The sequence below is a fragment of the Anolis sagrei genome, chromosome X (assembly GCF_037176765.1).
Source record: "Anolis sagrei isolate rAnoSag1 chromosome X, rAnoSag1.mat, whole genome shotgun sequence".
NCBI classification, from domain to species: Eukaryota; Metazoa; Chordata; class Lepidosauria; order Squamata; family Dactyloidae; genus Anolis; species Anolis sagrei.
The window spans coordinates 66,015,274-66,036,149 of NC_090034.1; positions in this window are offsets into that span (position 1 = coordinate 66,015,274).

Genomic DNA, 20,876 nt, shown 5'->3' on the forward strand with positions numbered 1-20,876 from the left:
TTGACTTGCATTGATTTGGCATTCTATTTCCATTGCACCCCAATAATCTTGCATTTTTTCCATTGATTTTGCATTCGATTTCCTTTGCACCCCAATATTTTGTATTTATTTGCATTGATTTTGCATTCTATTTCCATTGCACCCCAATACTTTTGCATTGACTTGCACTGATTTTGCATTCGATTTCCATTGCACACCAATTCTTTTGGATTTATTATCATTGTATTTGCATTCTATTTCCATTGCAACCCAATACTTTTGCATCGACTTGCATTGCTTTTCATTCTATTTCCATTGAACCCCAATACTTTTGCATTGATTTGCAATGATTTTGCATTCCATTTCCATTGCACCTCAATACTTTGGCATTTATTTGCATTAGTTTTGCAGCCTTTTTCCATTGCACCCCAATACTTTTGCATTGACTTGCATTGATTTTGAATTCTATTTCCATTGCACCCCAATACTTTTGCATTGATTTTGCATCCTATTTCCATTGCACCCCAATACTTTTGCATTTATTATCATTGTATTTGCATTCTATTTCCATTGCAACCCAATACTTTTGCATCGACTTGCATTGCTTTTCATTCTATTTCCATTGAACCCCATTACTTTTGCATTGATTTGCAATGATTTTGCATTCCATTTCCATTGCACACCAATACTTTTGCATTTATTGGCATTGATTTTGCATTCTATTTCCATTGCACCTCAATACTTTGGCATTTATTTGCATTAGTTTTGCATTCTATTTCCATTGCACCCCAATACTTTTGCATTGACTTGCATTGATTTTGAATTCTATTTCCATTGCACCCCAATACTTTTGCATTTATTTGCATTGATTTTGCATTCTATTTCCATTGCACCCCAATACTTTTGCATTGACTTGCACTGATTTTGCATTCCATTTCCCTTGCACCCCAATACTTTTGCATTTATTTGCATTAGTTTTGCATTCTATTTCCACTGCACCCCAATATTTTTCATTTACTTGCACTGATTTTGCATTTGATTTCCATTGCACCCCAACACTTTTGCATTTATTAGCATTGGTTTTGCATCCTATTTCCATTGCACCCCAATACTTTTGCATTGACTTGCATTGATTTTGCATTCTATTTCCATTGCACCCCAATATTTTTCATTTATTTGCACTGATTTTGCATTTGATTTCCATTGCACCCCAACACTTTTGCATTTATTAGCATTGGTTTTGCATCCTATTTCCATTACACCCCAATACTTTTGCATTGACTTGCATTGATTTTGCATTCTATTTCCATTGCACCCCAACATTTTTCATTTATTTGCACTGATATTGCATTTGATTTCCATTGCACCCCAACACTTTTGCATTTATTAGCATTGGTTTTGCATCCTATTTCCATTGCACCCCAATACTTTTGCATTTATTATCATTGTATTTGCATTCTATTTCCATTGCACCCCAATACTTTTGCATCGACTTGCATTGCTTTTCATTCTATTTCCATTGAACCCCAATAGTTTTGCATTGATTTTGCATTCTATTTCCATTGCACCCCAATACTTTTGCATTGACTTGCACTGATTTTGCATTCCATTTCCATTGCACCCCAAGACCTTTGCAATTAATAGCATTGGTTTTGCATCCTTTTTCCATTGCACCCCAATACTTTTGCATTGACTTGCATTGATTTGGCATTCTATTTCCATTGCACACCAATTCTTTTGCATTTATTATCATTGATTTTGCATTCTATTTCCATTGCACTCCAATACTTTTGCATTGACTTGCATTGATATTGCATTCTATTTCCATTGCACCCCAATACTTTTGCATTGACTTGCACTGATTTTGCATTCCTTTTCCATTGCACCCCAAAATTTTTGCATTTATTGGCATTGATTTTGCATTCTATTTCCATTGCAACCCAATACTTTAGCATTGACTTGCATTGATTTTGAATTCTATTTCCATTGCACCCCAATACTTTTGCATTTATTTGCATTGATTTTGCATTCTATTTCCATTGCACCCCAATACTTTTGCATTTACTTTCATTGATTTTGCATTCTATTTCCATTGCACACCAATTCTTTTGCATTTATTATCATTGATTTTGCATTCTATTTCCATTGCACTCCAATACTTTTGCATTGACTTGCATTGATATTGCATTCTATTTCCATTGCACCCCAATACTTTTCCATTGACTTTCATTGATTTTGCATTCTATTTCCATTGCACCCCAATACTTTTGCATTGACTTGCATTTTTTCCATTGATTTTGCATTCGATTTCCTTTTCACCCCAATATTTTGTATTTATTTGCATTGATTTTGCATTCTATTTCCATTGCACCCCAATACTTTTGCATTGACTTGCACTGATTTTGCATTAGATTTCCATTGCACACCAATTCTTTTGGATTTGTTATCATTGTATTTGCATTCTATTTCCATTGCAACCCAATATTTTGTATTTATTTGCATTGATTTTGCATTCTATTTCCATTGCACCCCAATACTTTTGGATTTATTATCATTGTATTTGCATTCTATTTCCATTGCAACCCAATACTTTTGCATCGACTTGCATTGCTTTTCATTCTATTTCCATTGAACCCAATTACTTTTGCATTGATTTGCAATGATTTTGCATTCCATTTCCATTGCACACCAATACTTTTGCATTTATTGGCATTGATTTTGCATTCTATTTCCATTGCACCTCAATACTTTGGCATTGATTTGCATTAATTTTGCATTCTATTTCCATTGCACCCCAATACTTTTGCATTGACTTGCATTGATTTTGAATTCTATTTCCATTGCACCCCAATACTTTTGCATTTATTTGCATTGATTTTGCATTCTATTTCCATTGCACCCCAATACTTTTGCATTGACTTGCACTGATTTTGCATTCCATTTCCCTTGCACCCCAATACTTTTGCATTTATTTGCATTAGTTTTGCATTCTATTTCCACTGCACCCCAATATTTTTCATTTATTTGCACTGATTTTGCATTTGATTTCCATTGCACCCCAACACTTTTGCATTTATTAGCATTGGTTTTGCATCCTATTTCCATTGCACCCCAATACTTTTGCATTGACTTGCATTGATTTTGCATTCTATTTCCATTGCACCCCAATATTTTTCATTTATTTGCACTGATTTTGCATTTGATTTCCATTGCACCCCAACACTTTTGCATTTATTAGCATTGGTTTTGCATCCTATTTCCATTGCACCCCAATACTTTTGCATTTATTATCATTGTATTTGCATTCTATTTCCATTGCAACCCAATACTTTTGCATTGACTTGCATTGCTTTTCATTCTATTTCCATTGAACCCCAATAGTTTTGCATTGATTTTGCATTCTATTTCCATTGCACCCCAATACTTTTGCATTGACTTGCACTGATTTTGCATTCCATTTCCATTGCACCCCAAGACTTTTGCATTTATTAGCATTGGTTTTGCATCCTTTTTCCATTGCACCCCAATACTTTTGCATTGACTTGCATTGATTTGGCATTCTATTTCCATCGCACACCAATTCTTTTGCATTTATTATCATTGATTTTGCATTCTATTTCCATTGCACTCCAATACTTTTGCATTGACTTGCATTGATATTGCATTCTATTTCCATTGCACCCCAATACTTTTGCATTTACTTTCATTGATTTTGCATTCTATTTCCATTGCACCCCAATACTTTTGCATTGACTTGCACTGATTTTGCATTCTATTTCCTTTACACCGCAATACATTTGCATTGTCTTGCACTGATTTTGCATTTCTTTTCCATTGCACCCTAAAACTTTTGCATTTATTGGCATTGATTTTGCATTCTATTTCCATTGCACCCAAATAATTTTGCATTTATTTGCATTAGTTTTGCATTCTATTTCCATTGCACCCCAATACTTTTGCATTGACTTGCACTGATTTTGCATTCCTTTTCCATTGCACCCCAAAATTTTTGCATTTATTGGCATTGATTTTGCATTCTATTTCCATTGCAACCCAATACTTTAGCATTGACTTGCATTGATTTTGAATTCTATTTCCATTGCACCCCAATACTTTTGCATTTATTTGCATTGATTTTGCATTCTATTTCCATTGCACCCCAATACTTTAGCATTGACTTGCATTGATTTTGAATTCTATTTCCATTGCACCCCAATACTTTTGCATTTATTTGCATTGATTTTGCATTCTATTTCCATTGCACCCCAATACTTTTGCATTTACTTTCATTGATTTTGCATTCTATTTCCATTGCACCCCAATACTTTTGCATTGACTTGCACTGATTTTGCATTCTATTTCCTTTACACCGCAATACATTTGAATTGACTTGCACTGATTTTGCATTCCTTTTCCTAGGCACCCCAAAACTTTTGCATTTATTGGCATTGATTTTGCATTCTATTTCCATTGCACCCCAATAATTTTGCATTTATTTGCATTAGTTTTGCATTCTATTTCCATTGCACCCCAATACTTTTGCATTGACTTGCACTGATTTTGCATTCCTTTTCCATTGCACCCCAAAACTTTTGCATTTATTGGCATTGATTTTGCATTCTATTTCCATTGCAACCCAATACTTTTGCATTGACTTGCATTGATTTTGAATTCTATTTCCATTGCACCCCAATACTTTTGCATTTATTTGCATTGATTTTGCATTCTATTTCCATTGCAACCCAATACTTTTGCATTGACTTGCATTGATTTTGAATTCTATTTCCATTGCACCCCAATACTTTTGCATTGACTTGCACTGATTTTGCATTCTATTTCTTTTACACCGCAATACATTTGCATTGACTTGCACTGATTTTGCATTCCTTTTCCATTGCACCCCAAAACCTTTGCATTTATTGGCATTGATTTTGCATTCTATTTCCATTGCACCCCAATAATTTTGCATTGACTTGCACTGATTTTGCATTTCATTTCCATTGCACCCCAATACTTTTGCATTGACTTGCACTGATTTTGCATTCCTTTTCCATTGCACCCCAAAACTTTTGCATTTATTGGCATTGATTTTGCATTCTATTTCCTTTGCAACCCAATACTTTTGCATTGACTTTCATTGATTTTGCATTCTATTTCCATTGCACCCCAATACTTTTGCATTGACTTTCATTGATTTTGCATTCTATTTCCATTGCACCCCAATACTTTTGCATTGACTTGCACTGATTTTGCATTCTATTTCCTTTACACCGCAATACTTTTGCATTGACTTGCACTGATTTTGCATTCCTTTTCCATTGCACCCCAAAACTTTTCTATTTCCTTGCATTCTATTTCCATTGCACCCCAACACTTTTGTATTTACTTGCTTTGGTATTGCTTTCTATTTTCATTGCACGCCAATACTTTTGCATTGACTTGCATTGATTTGGCATTCTATTTCCATTGCACCCCAATAATCTTGCATTTTTTCCATTGATTTTGCATTCGATTTCCTTTGCACCCCAATATTTTGTATTTATTTGCATTGATTTTGCATTCTATTTCCATTGCACCCCAATACTTTTGCATTGACTTGCACTGATTTTGCATTCGATTTCCATTGCACACCAATTCTTTTGGATTTATTATCATTGTATTTGCATTCTATTTCCATTGCAACCCAATACTTTTGCATCGACTTGCATTGCTTTTCATTCTATTTCCATTGAACCCCAATACTTTTGCATTGATTTGCAATGATTTTGCATTCCATTTCCATTGCACCTCAATACTTTGGCATTTATTTGCATTAGTTTTGCATCCTTTTTCCATTGCACCCCAATACTTTTGCATTGACTTGCATTGATTTTGAATTCTATTTCCATTGCACCCCAATACTTTTGCATTTATTTGCATTGATTTTGCATTCTATTTCCATTGCACGCCAATACTTTTGCATTGACTTGCACTGATTTTGCATTCCATTTCCATTGCACCCCAATAGTTTTGCATTGACTTGCATTGATTTGGCATTCTATTTCCATCGCACACCAATTCTTTTGCATTTATTATCATTGATTTTGCATTCTATTTCCATTGCACTCCAATACTTTTCCATTGACTTGCATTGATATTGCATTCTATTTCCATTGCACCCCAATACTTTTGCATTTACTTTCTTTGATTTTGCATTCTATTTCCATTGCACCCCAATACTTTTGCATTGACTTGCACTGATTTTGCATTCTATTTCCTTTACACCCCAATACTTTTGCATTGACTTGCACTGATTTTGCATTCCATTTCCCTTGCACCCCAATACTTTTGCATTTATTTGCATTAGTTTTGCATTCTATTTCCACTGCATCCCAATATTTTTCATTTATTTGCACTGATTTTGCATTTGATTTCCATTGCACCCCAACACTTTTGCATTTATTAGCATTGGTTTTGCATCCTATTTCCATTGCACCCCAATACTTTTGCATTGACTTGCATTGATTTTGCATTCTATTTCCATTGCACCCCAATATTTTTCATTTATTTGCACTGATTTTGCATTTGATTTCCATTGCACCCCAACACTTTTGCATTTATTAGCATTGGTTTTGCATCCTATTTCCATTACACCCCAATACTTTTGCATTGACTTGCATTGATTTTGTATTCTATTTCCATTGCACCCCAATATTTTTCATTTATTTGCACTGATTTTGCATTTGATTTCCATTGCACCCCAACACTTTTGCATTTATTAGCATTGGTTTTGCATCCTATTTCCATTGCACCCCAATACTTTTGCATTTATTATCATTGTATTTGCATTCTATTTCCATTGCAACCCAATACTTTTTCATTGACTTGCATTGCTTTTCATTCTATTTCCATTGAACCCCAATAGTTTTGCATTGATTTTGCATTCTATTTCCATTGCACCCCAATACTTTTGCATTGACTTGCACTGATTTTGCATTCCATTTCCATTGCACCCCAAGACTTTTGCATTTATTAGCATTGGTTTTGCATCCTTTTTCCATTGCACCCCAATACTTTTGCATTGACTTGCATTGATTTGGCATTCTATTTCCATCGCACACCAATTCTTTTGCATTTATTATCATTGATATTGCATTCTATTTCCATTGCACTCCAATACTTTTGCATTGACTTGCATTGATATTGCATTCTATTTCCATTGCACCCCAATACTTTTGCATTTACTTTCATTGATTTTGCATTCTATTTCCATTGCACCCCAATACTTTTGCATTGACTTGCACTGATTTTGCATTCTATTTCCTTTACACCGCAATACATTTGCATTGACTTGCACTGATTTTGCATTTCTTTTCCATTGCACCCTAAAACTTTTGCATTTATTGGCATTGATTTTGCATTCTATTTCCATTGCACCCAAATAATTTTGCATTTATTTGCATTAGTTTTGCATTCTATTTCCATTGCACCCCAATACTTTTGCATTGACTTGCATTGATTTTGCATTCCATTTCCATTGCACCCCAAAACTTTTGCATTTATTGCCATTGATTTTGCATTCTATTTCCATTGCACCCCAATAATCTTGCATTTTTTCCATTGATTTTGCATTCGATTTCCTTTGCACCCCAATATTTTGTATTTATTTGCATTGATTTTGCATTCTATTTCCACTGCACCCCAATACCTTTGCATTGACTTGCACTGATTTTGCATTCGATTTCCATTGCACACCAATTCTTTTGGATTTATTATCATTGTATTTAGATTCTATTTCCATTGCAACCCAATACTTTTGCATTGACTTGCATTGATTTACATTCTATTTCCATTGAACCCCATAATTTTGCATTGATTTTGCATTCTATTTCCATTGCACCCCAATACTTTTGCATTGACTTGCACTGATTTTGCATTCCATTTCCATTGCACCCCAAGACTTTTGCATTTATTAGCATTGGTTTTGCATCCTTTTTCCATTGCACCCCAATACTTTTGCATTGACTTGCATTGATTTGGCATTCTATTTCCATTGCACACCAATTCTTTTGCATTTATTATCATTGATTTTGCATGCTATTTCCATTGCACCCCAATACTTTTGCATTGACTTGCACTGATTTTGCATTCTATTTCCTTTACACCGCAATACATTTGCATTGACTTGCACTGATTTTGCATTTCTTTTCCATTGCACCCTAAAACTTTTGCATTTATTGGCATTGATTTTGCATTCTATTTCCATTGCACCCAAATAATTTTGCATTTATTTGCATTAGTTTTGCATTCTATTTCCATTGCACCCCAATACTTTTGCATTGACTTGCACTGATTTTGTATTCCTTTTCCATTGCACCCCAAAATTTTTGCATTTATTGGCATTGATTTTGCATTCTATTTCCATTGCAACCCAATACTTTAGCATTGACTTGCATTGATTTTGAATTCTATTTCCATTGCACCCCAATACTTTTGCATTTATTTGCATTGATTTTGCATTCTATTTCCATTGCACGCCAATACTTTTGCATTTACTTTCATTGATTTTGCATTCTATTTCCATTGCACCCCAATACTTTTGCATTGACTTGCATTGATTTGGCATTCTATTTCCATTGCACCCCAATACTTTTGCATTGACTTGCACTGATTTTGCATTCCTTTTCCATTGCACCCCAAAACTTTTGCATTTATTGGCATTGATTTTGCATTCTATTTCCATTGCAACCCAATACTTTTGCATTGACTTGCATTGATTTTGAATTCTATTTCCATTGCACCCCAATACTTTTGCATTTATTTGCATTGATTTTGCATTCTATTTCCATTGCAACCCAATACTTTTGCATTGACTTGCATTGATTTTGAATTCTATTTCCATTGCACCCCAATACTTTTGCATTGACTTGCACTGATTTTGCATTCTATTTCTTTTACACCGCAATACATTTGCATTGACTTGCACTGATTTTGCATTCCTTTTCCATTGCATCCCAAAACCTTTGCATTTATTGGCATTGATTTTGCATTCTATTTCCATTGCACCCCAATACTTTTGCATTGACTTGCACTGATTTTGCATTAGATTTCCATTGCACACCAATTCTTTTGGATTTGTTATCATTGTATTTGCATTCTATTTCCATTGCAACCCAATACTTTTGCATCGACTTGCACTGATTTTGCATTCCTTTTCCATTGCACCCCAAAACTTTTGCATTTATTGGCATTGATTTTGCATTCTATTTCCATTGCACCCCAATAATTTTGCATTTATTGGCATTAGTTTTGCATTCTATTTCCATTGCAACCCAATACTTTTGCATTGACTTGCACTGATTTTGCATTCTATTTCTTTTACACCGCAAAACATTTGCATTGACTTGCACTGATTTTGCATTCCTTTTCCATTGCACCCCAAAACCTTTGCATTTATTGGCATTGATTTTGCATTCTATTTCCATTGCACCCCAATAATTTTGCATTGACTAGCACTGATTTTGCATTCCATTTCCATTGCACCCCAATACTTTTGCATTGACTTGCACTGATTTTGCATTTCTTTTCCATTGCACCCCAAAACTTTTGCATTTATTGGCATTGATTTTGCATTCTATTTCCATTGCAACCCAATACTTTTGCATTGACTTTCATTGATTTTGCGTTCTATTTCCATTGCACCCCAATACTTTTGCATTGACTTTCATTGATTTTGCATTCTATTTCCATTGCACCCCAATACTTTTGCATTGACTTGCACTGATTTTGCATTCTATTTCCTTTACACCGCAATACTTTTGCATTGACTTGCACTGATTTTGCATTCCTTTTCCATTGCACCCCAAAACTTTTCTATTTCCTTGCATTCTATTTCCATTGCACCCCAACACTTTTGTATTTAGTTGCTTTGGTATTGCTTTCTATTTTCATTGCACACCAATACTTTTGCATTGACTTGCATTGATTTTGAATTCTATTTCCATTGTACCCCAATACTTTTGCATTTATTTGCATTGATTTTGCATTCTATTTCCATTGCACATCAATTCTTTTGCATTTATTAGCATTGATTTTGCATCCTATCTCCATTGCACCCCAATACTTTTGCATTGACTTGCATTGATTTGGCATTCTATTTCCATTGCACACCAATACTTTTGCGTTTTTTATCATTGATTTTGCATTCTATTTCCATTGCACCCCAAGACTTTTGCATTTATTAGCATTGGTTTTGCATCCTTTTTCCATTGCACCCCAATACTTTTGCATTGACTTGCATTGATTTGGCATTCTATTTCCATTGCACACCAATTCTTTTGCATTTATTATCATTGATTTTGCATTCTATTTCCATTGCAACCCAATACTTTTGCATTTAATTGATTTGATTTGGCATTCTATTTCTATTGCACAAAATACTTTTGCATTGACTTGCATTGATTTTGCATTCGATTTCCATTGCACCCCAATACTTTTGCATTTACTTCCACTGATTTTGCATTCCATTTCCATTGCACCCCAAAATCTTTGCATTTATTAGCATTGGTTTTGCATCCTTTTTCCATTGCACCCCAATAGTTTTGCATTGACTTGCATTGATTAGGCATTCTATTTCCATTGCACACCTATTCTTTTGCATTTATTATCATTGATTTTGCATTCGATTTCCATTGCAACCCAATACATTTGCATTGACTTGCATTTTTCCATTGATTTTGCATTCGATTTCCTTTTCACCCCAATATTTTGTATTTATTTGCATTGATTTTGCATTCTATTTCCATTGCACCCCAATACTTTTTCATTGACTTGCACTGATTTTGCATTAGATTTCCATTGCACACCAATTCTTTTGGTCTTGTTATCATTGTATTTGCATTCTATTTCCATTGCAACCCCTATACTTTTGCATCGACTTGCATTGCTTTTCATTCTATTTCCATTGAACCCCATTACTTTTGCATTGATTTGCAATGATTTTGCATTCCATTTCCATTGCACACCAATACTTTTGCATTTATTGGCATTGATTTTGCATTCTATTTCCCTTGCACCTCAATACTTTGGCATTTATTTGCATTAGTTTTGCATTCTATTTCCATTGCACCCCAATACTTTTGCATTGACTTGCATTGATTTTGAATTCTATTTCCATTGCACCCCAATACTTTTGCATTTATTTGCATTGATTTTGCATTCTATTTCCATTGCACCCCAATACTTTTGCATTGACTTGCACTGATTTTGCATTCCATTTCCCTTGCACCCCAATACTTTTGCATTTATTTGCATTAGTTTTGCATTCTATTTCCACTGCACCCCAATATTTTTCATTTATTTGCACTGATTTTGCATTTGATTTCCATTGCACCCCAACACTTTTGCATTTATTAGCATTGGTTTTGCATCCTATTTCCATTACACCCCAATACTTTTGCATTGACTTGCATTGATTTTGCATTCTATTTCCATTGCACCCCAATATTTTTCATTTATTTGCACTGATTTTGCATTTGATTTCCATTGCACCCCAACACTTTTGCATTTATTAGCATTGGTTTTGCATCCTATTTCCATTGCACCCCAATACTTTTGCATTGACTTGCACTGATTTTGCATTCCATTTCCATTGCACCCCAAGACTTTTGCATTTATTAGCATTGGTTTTGCATCCTTTTTCCATTGCACCCCAATACTTTTGCATTGACTTGCATTGATTTGGCATTCTATTTCCATTGCACACCAATTCTTTTGCATTTATTATCATTGATTTTGCATTCTATTTCCATTGCACTCCAATACTTTTGCATTGACTTGCATTGATATTGCATTCTATTTCCATTGCACCCCAATACTTTTGCATTTACTTTCATTGATTTTGCATTCTATTTCCATTGCACCCCAATACTTTTGCATTGACTTGCACTGATTTTGCATTCTATTTCCTTTACACCGCAATACATTTGCATTGACTTGCACTGATTTTGCATTTCTTTTCCATTGCACCCTGAAACCTTTGCATTTATTGGCATTGATTTTGCATTCTATTTCCATTGCACCCAAATAATTTTGCATTTATTTGCATTAGTTTTGCATTCTATTTCCATTGCACCCCAATACTTTTGCATTGACTTGCACTGATTTTGCATTCCTTTTCCATTGCACCCCAAAATTTTTGCATTTATTGGCATTGATTTGGCATTCTATTTCCATTGCAACCCAATACTTTAGCATTGACTTGCATTGATTTTGAATTCTATTTCCATTGCACCCCAATACTTTTGCATTTATTTGCATTGATTTTGCATTCTATTTCCATTGCACCCCAATACTTTTGCATTTACTTTCATTGATTTTGCATTCTATTTCCATTGCACCCCAATACTTTTGCATTGACTTGCACTGATTTTGCATTCTATTTCCTTTACACCGCAATACATTTGCATTGACTTGCACTGATTTTGCATTCCTTTTCCATTGCACCCCAAAACTTTTGCATTTATTGGCATTGATTTTGCATTCTATTTCCATTGCACCCCAATAATTTTGCATTTATTTGCATTAGTTTTGCATTCTATTTCCATTGCACCCCAATACTTTTCCATTGACTTGCACTGATTTTGCATTCCTTTTCCATTGCACCCCAAAACTTTTGCATTTATTGGCATTGATTTTGCATTCTATTTCCATTGCAACCCAATACTTTTGCATTGACTTGCATTGATTTTGAATTCTATTTCCATTGCACCCCAATACTTTTGCATTGACTTGCACTGATTTTGCATTCTATTTCTTTTACACCGCAATACATTTGCATTGACTTGCACTGATTTTGCATTCCTTTTCCATTGCACCCCAAAACCTTTGCATTTATTGGCTTTGATTTTGCATTCTATTTCCATTGCACCCCAAAACTTTTCTATTTCCTTGCATTCTATTTCCATTGCACCCCAACACTTTTGTATTTACTTGCTTTGGTATTGCTTTCTATTTTCATTGCACGCCAATACTTTTGCATTGACTTGCATTGATTTTGCATTCGATTTCCATTGCACCCCAATACTTTTGCATTTACTTCCACTGATTTTGCATTCCATTTCCATTGCACCCCAAAATCTTTGCATTTATTAGCATTGGTTTTGCATCCTTTTTCCATTGCACCCCAATAGTTTTGCATTGACTTGCATTGATTTGGCATTCTATTTCCATTGCACACCTATTCTTTTGCATTTATTATCATTGATTTTGCATTCGATTTCCATTGCAACGCAATACATTTGCATTGACTTGCATTTTTCCATTGATTTTGCATTCGATTTCCTTTTCACCCCAATATTTTGTATTTATTTGCATTGATTTTGCATTCTATTTCCATTGCACCCCAATACTTTTTCATTGACTTGCACTGATTTTGCATTAGATTTCCATTGCACACCAATTCTTTTGGTCTTGTTATCATTGTATTTGCATTCTATTTCCATTGCAACCCCTATACTTTTGCATCGACTTGCATTGCTTTTCATTCTATTTCCATTGAACCCCATTACTTTTGCATTGATTTGCAATGATTTTGCATTCCATTTCCATTGCACACCAATACTTTTGCATTTATTGGCATTGATTTTGCATTCTATTTCCCTTGCACCTCAATACTTTGGCATTTATTTGCATTAGTTTTGCATTCTATTTCCATTGCACCCCAATACTTTTGCATTGACTTGCATTGATTTTGAATTCTATTTCCATTGCACCCCAATACTTTTGCATTTATTTGCATTGATTTTGCATTCTATTTCCATTGCACCCCAATACTTTTGCATTGACTTGCACTGATTTTGCATTCCATTTCCCTTGCACCCCAATACTTTTGCATTTATTTGCATTAGTTTTGCATTCTATTTCCACTGCACCCCAATATTTTTCATTTATTAGCATTGGTTTTGCATCCTATTTCCATTACACCCCAATACTTTTGCATTGACTTGCATTGATTTTGCATTCTATTTCCATTGCACCCCAATATTTTTCATTTATTTGCACTGATTTTGCATTTGATTTCCATTGCACCCCAACACTTTTGCATTTATTAGCATTGGTTTTGCATCCTATTTCCATTGCACCCCAATACTTTTGCATTTATTATCATTGTATTTGCATTCTATTTCCATTGCAACCCAATACTTTTGCATTGACTTGCATTGCTTTTCATTCTATTTCCATTGAACCCCAATAGTTTTGCATTGATTTTGCATTCTATTTCCATTGCACCCCAATACTTTTGCATTGACTTGCACTGATTTTGCATTCCATTTCCATTGCACCCCAAGACTTTTGCATTTATTAGCATTGGTTTTGCATCCTTTTTCCATTGCACCCCAATACTTTTGCATTGACTTGCATTGATTTGGCATTCTATTTCCATTGCACACCAATTCTTTTGCATTTATTATCATTGATTTTGCATTCTATTTCCATTGCACTCCAATACTTTTGCATTGACTTGCATTGATATTGCATTCTATTTCCATTGCACCCCAATACTTTTGCATTTACTTTCATTGATTTTGCATTCTATTTCCATTGCACCCCAATACTTTTGCATTGACCTGCACTGATTTTGCATTCTATTTCCTTTACACCGCAATACATTTGCATTGACTTGCACTGATTTTGCATTTCTTTTCCATTGCACCCTGAAACCTTTGCATTTATTGGCATTGATTTTGCATTCTATTTCCATTGCACCCAAATAATTTTGCATTTATTTGCATTAGTTTTGCATTCTATTTCCATTGCACCCCAATACTTTTGCATTGACTTGCACTGATTTTGCATTCCTTTTCCATTGCACCCCAAAATTTTTGCATTTATTGGCATTGATTTTGCATTCTATTTCCATTGCAACCCAATACTTTTGCATTTATTTGCATTGATTTTGCATTCTATTTCCATTGCACCCCAATACTTTTGCATTTATTTGCATTGATTTTGCATTCTATTTCCATTGCACCCCAATACTTTTGCATTTACTTTCATTGATTTTGCATTCTATTTCCATTGCACCCCAATACTTTTGCATTGACTTGCACTGATTTTGCATTCTATTTCCTTTACACCGCAATACATTTGCATTGACTTGCACTGATTTTGCATTCCTTTTCCATTGCACCCCAAAACTTTTGCATTTATTGGCATTGATTTTGCATTCTATTTCCATTGCACCCCAATAATTTTGCATTTATTTGCATTAGTTTTGCATTCTATTTCCATTGCACCCCAATACTTTTCCATTGACTTGCACTGATTTTGCATTCCTTTTCCATTGCACCCCAAAACTTTTGCATTTATTGGCATTGATTTTGCATTCTATTTCCATTGCAACCCAATACTTTTGCATTGACTTGCATTGATTTTGAATTCTATTTCCATTGTACCCCAATACTTTTGCATTGACTTGCACTGATTTTGCATTCTATTTCTTTTACACCGCAATACATTTGCATTGACTTGCACTGATTTTGCATTCCTTTTCCATTGCACCCCAAAACCTTTGCATTTATTGGCTTTGATTTTGCATTCTATTTCCATTGCACCCCAAAACTTTTCTATTTCCTTGCATTCTATTTCCATTGCACCCCAACACTTTTGTATTTACCTGCTTTGGTATTGCTTTCTATTTTCATTGCACGCCAATACTTTTGCATTGACTTGCATTGATTTGGCATTCTATTTCCATTGCACCCCAATAATCTTGCATTTTTTCCATTGATTTTGCATTCGATTTCCTTTGCACCCCAATATTTTGTATTTATTTGCATTGATTTTGCATTCTATTTCCATTGCACCCCAATACTTTTGCATTGACTTGCACTGATTTTGCATTCGATTTCCATTGCACACCAATTCTTTTGGATTTATTATCATTGTATTTGCATTCTATTTCCATTGCAACCCAATACTTTTGCATCGACTTGCATTGCTTTTCATTCTATTTCCATTGAACCCCAATACTTTTGCATTGATTTGCAATGATTTTGCATTCCATTTCCATTGCACCTCAATACTTTGGCATTTATTTGCATTAGTTTTGCATCCTTTTTCCATTGCACCCCAATACTTTTGCATTGACTTGCATTGATTTTGAATTCTATTTCCATTGCACCCCAATACTTTTGCATTTATTTGCATTGATTTTGCATTCTATTTCCATTGCACGCCAATACTTTTGCATTGACTTGCACTGATTTTGCATTCCATTTCCATTGCACCCCAAGACTTTTGCATTAATTTGCATTGGTTTTGCATCCTTTTTCCATTGCACCCCAATACTTTTGCATTGACTTGCATTGATTTGGCATTCTATTTCCATTGCACCCCAATACTTTTGCATTTATTTGCATTAGTTTTGCATTCTATTTCCACTGCACCCCAATATTTTTCATTTATTTGCACTGATTTTGCATTTGATTTCCATTGCACCCCAACACTTTTGCATTTATTAGCATTGGTTTTGCATCCTATTTCCATTGCACCCCAATACTTTTGCATTGACTTGCATTGATTTTGCATTCTATTTCCATTGCACCCCAATATTTTTCATTTATTTGCACTGATTTTGCATTTGATTTCCATTGCACCCCAACACTTTTGCATTTATTAGCATTGGTTTTGCATCCTATTTCCATTACACCCCAATACTTTTGCATTGACTTGCATTGATTTTGCATTCTATTTCCATTGCACCCCAATATTTTTCATTTATTTGCACTGATTTTGCATTTGATTTCCATTGCACCCCAACACTTTTGCATTTATTAGCATTGGTTTTGCATCCTATTTCCATTGCACCCCAATACTTTTGCATTGACTTGCATTGATTTGGCATTTTTCAGCCCTTGCAAGGCGACTCAATAGATTTACATTCTATTTCCATTGCACTCCAGTATTTTTTCATTTACTTGCATTCATTTTGCATGCTATTTCCATGGCATCCCAATACTTTTGCATTTATTATCATTGAGTTTGCATTCTATTTCCATTGTAACAACCCAATACTTTTGCATTGACTTGCATTGATTTTGCATTCTATTTCCATTGCACCCCAATACTTTTGCATTTACTTCCATTGATTTTGCATTCTATTTCCATTGCACCCCAATACTTTTGCGTTGACTTGCACTGATTTTGCATTTTTTTTCCTTTATACCGCAATACATTTGCATTGACTTGCACTGATTTTGCATTCCTTTTCCATTGCACCCCAAAACTGTTGCATTTATTGGCATTGATTTGGCATTCTATTTCCATTGCACCCCAATAATTTTGCATTTATTTGCATTAGTTTTGCATTCTATTTCCATTGCACCCCAATATTTTTCTTTTATTTGCACTGATTTTGCATTTGATTTCCATTGTACCCCAACACTTTTGCATTTATTAGCATTGGTTTTGCATCCTATTTCCATTGCACCCCAATACTTTTGCATTGACTTGCATTGATTTGGCATTCTATTTCCATTGCACACCAATTCTTTTGCATTGACTTGCACTGATTTTGCATTCCATTTCCATTGCACCCCAAAATCTTTGCATTTATTAGCATTGGTTTTGCATCCTTTTTCCATTGCACCCCAATAGTTTTGCATTGACTTGCACTGATTTGGCATTCTATTTCCATTGCACACCAATTCTTTTGCATTTATTATCATTGATTTTGCATTCTATTTCCATTGCAACCCAATACTTTTGCATTGACTTGCATTGATTTTGCATTCTATTTGCATGCACAACAATACTTTTGCATTTATTTGCATTGATTTTGCATTCTATTTCCATTGGACCCCAATACTTTTGCATCGACTTGCACTGATTTTGCATTCTATTTCCATTGCACACCAATTCTTTTGCATTCATTATCATTGATTTTGCATTCTATTTCCATTGCAACTCAATACATTTGCATTGACTTGCATTGATTTACATTCTATTTCCATTGCACCCCAATACTTTTGCATTGACTTGCACTGATTTTGCATTCTATTTCCTTTACACCGCAATACACTTGCATTGACTTGCATTGATTTTGAATTCTATTTCCATTGCACCCCAATACTTTTGCATTGACTTGCACTGATTTTGCATTCTATTTGCTTTACACCGCAACACATTTGCATTGACTTGCACTGATTTTGCATTCCATTTCCATTGCACCCCAAAACTTTTGCATTTATTGGCATTGATTTTGCATTCTATTTCCATTGCACCCCAATAATTTATTGCATTAACTTGCATTGATTTTGCATGCTATTTCCATGCCACCCCAATAATTTTGCATTTATTGGCATTGATTTTGCTTTCTATTTCCATTGCACCCCAATATTTTTGCATTTACTTGCATTGATTTCGCATGCTATTTCCATGGCACCCCAATACTTTTGCATTTATTTGCAGTGGTTTTGCATTCTATTTCCATTGCACCCCAATACTTTTGCATTGACTTGCACTGATTTTGCATTTGATTCCATTGCACCCCAACACATTTCCATTTATTAGCTTTGGTTTTGCATTATATTTCCATTGCACCCCAATACTTTTGCATTGACTTGCATTGATTTGGCATTCTATTTCCATTGCACACCAATTCTTTTGCATTTATGCATTTATTACCATTGATTTTGCATTATATTTCCATTGCAACCCAATACATTTGCATTGACTTGCATTGATTTACATTCTATTTCTATTGCACCCCGATATTTTTGCATTTACTTGTATTGATTTTGCATGCTATTTCCATGGCACCCCAATACTTTTGCATTTATTTGCATTAGTTTTGCATTCTATTTCCATTGCACCCCAACACTTTTGCATTGACTTGCATTGATTTTGAATTCTATATCCATTGCACCCTAATATTTTGCATTTATTTGCATTGATTTTGCATTCTATTTCCATTGCACCCCAATACTTTTGCATTCACTTACACTGATTTTGCATTTCATTTCCATTGCACCCCAAAATCTTTGCATTTATTAGCATTGGTTTTGCAACCTTTTTCCATTGCACCCCAATAGTTTTGCATTGACTTGCTTTGATTTGGCATTGTATTTCCATTGCACACCAATTCTTTTGCATTTATTATCAATGATTTTGCATTCTATTTCAATTGCAACCCAATACTTTTGCATTGACTTGCATTGATTTCGCATTCTATTTGCATGCACCACAATACTTTTCCATTTATTTGCATTGATTTTGCATTCTATTTCCATTGCACCCCAATAATTTTGCATTTTTTCCATTGATTTTGCATTCGATTTCCTTTGCACACCAATATTTTGCATTTATTTGCATTGATTTTGCATTCTATTTCCATTGCACCTCAATACTTTTGCATTGACTTGCACTGATTTTGCATTTGATTTCCATTGCACACCAATTCTTTTGCATTTATTATCATTGATTTTGCATTCTATTTCCTAGGCCTGGGTAACAACGCAATAATTTGTTTCTAAAATCGATTTGTAATTGGGGTGTTTTTTTGTTTCGATATTTAAAATAATTACAAAATTTTCCCTAAAAAAAGTTCGGTATTTACGTAAATATTTCGTAAATATTTACGAATCGATTCGTTAAGATGGCGGACCCCCGCACATGCGCAAACCACTTCCGAAGCTTCGTTATTGGCGCGGGGGCCGATTCGTTAAGGTTATAACGAATCGATTCGTTAAGATGGCGGACGCGATTTCCGCATGTGCAAAAATGACCCCCGAAACTTCGTTATTAAATACGAATCGATTCGCTATTAAAATAATAATGAATCGATTCGTTAAAATGGCGGACGCGATTGCGCAATGCTAAATGCTCTATAAACAAAATCATTTCATAAAATAAATCAAATAAAATAATCAAATAGAACAAGATATTAAGATATTAAATAAAAAAGTAATAAGATAAAGTAGCCAAAACTGAGTCAATTTAATAATATAATGAAATAAACAATAATATAATAATGAAATTTAAATAAATAAAATATAAATAATAATTAATAATAATAATAATAAATAATATAAAATTATATAATATATACAATACAATATAAAATAAAATAATATAATATAATAATATATTATTATATAAATGAAATAAATAATAATATAAATATTTAAATAAAATATAATTAAATTTATAAAATATTTATAAAATATAATTATAAATAATAATAAAAATAATATATAAAATTAAATTATAAATTATTAATATATAAAAATAATATTATAAAAACTTAGAAAGTAAATATAAGAAATAAATAAAGAAAAAGTAACAAAAAGTAACAGAAATTGCACTTTGAAAAAACTCTGAAAATTATCTGGGAAGTATTGCATACATACTAATTTCTGTAGCAGTATTGCAAGTTAAGTAAGAAGGACCAACTTCACATTTGGGTGGTGTATCTTAATGTGCATCCTTAGCCCTGTTGTGGCAAGATGCCTCATATCTTTTCCTCTGCTGACGCTCACACCGCAATGCCTGCAAACTGCCAAAGTGGCCCTCTCATTATGGACGTTGTAATGATCCCATAGGAGCGATCTCGGCCTACCCCTACTAGGCACTTCAGATGTACTCATGCTCGTGTTTGGACTGTCGGTGTTTGTGGAAGGGAGTATAATTGTTGGTTGTTTCTGTAGCTCGCCCTCCATCAGCATGCAGTCCTTGTCTTGATCACTAATTCCTGTGGTGGAAGCACATTCTATCTTGTCTTCCTCCCATTCCTCTGACATGTCCGCCTCCTCGCCCTCCTCTTCATAACAAGTAGTATCAGAGGTAGTTGGAAGGACATCAGGATCTGAACGTAGAGTCTTTTGAACTGATGAAGAAGAAGGTTCTGCCATCTCACA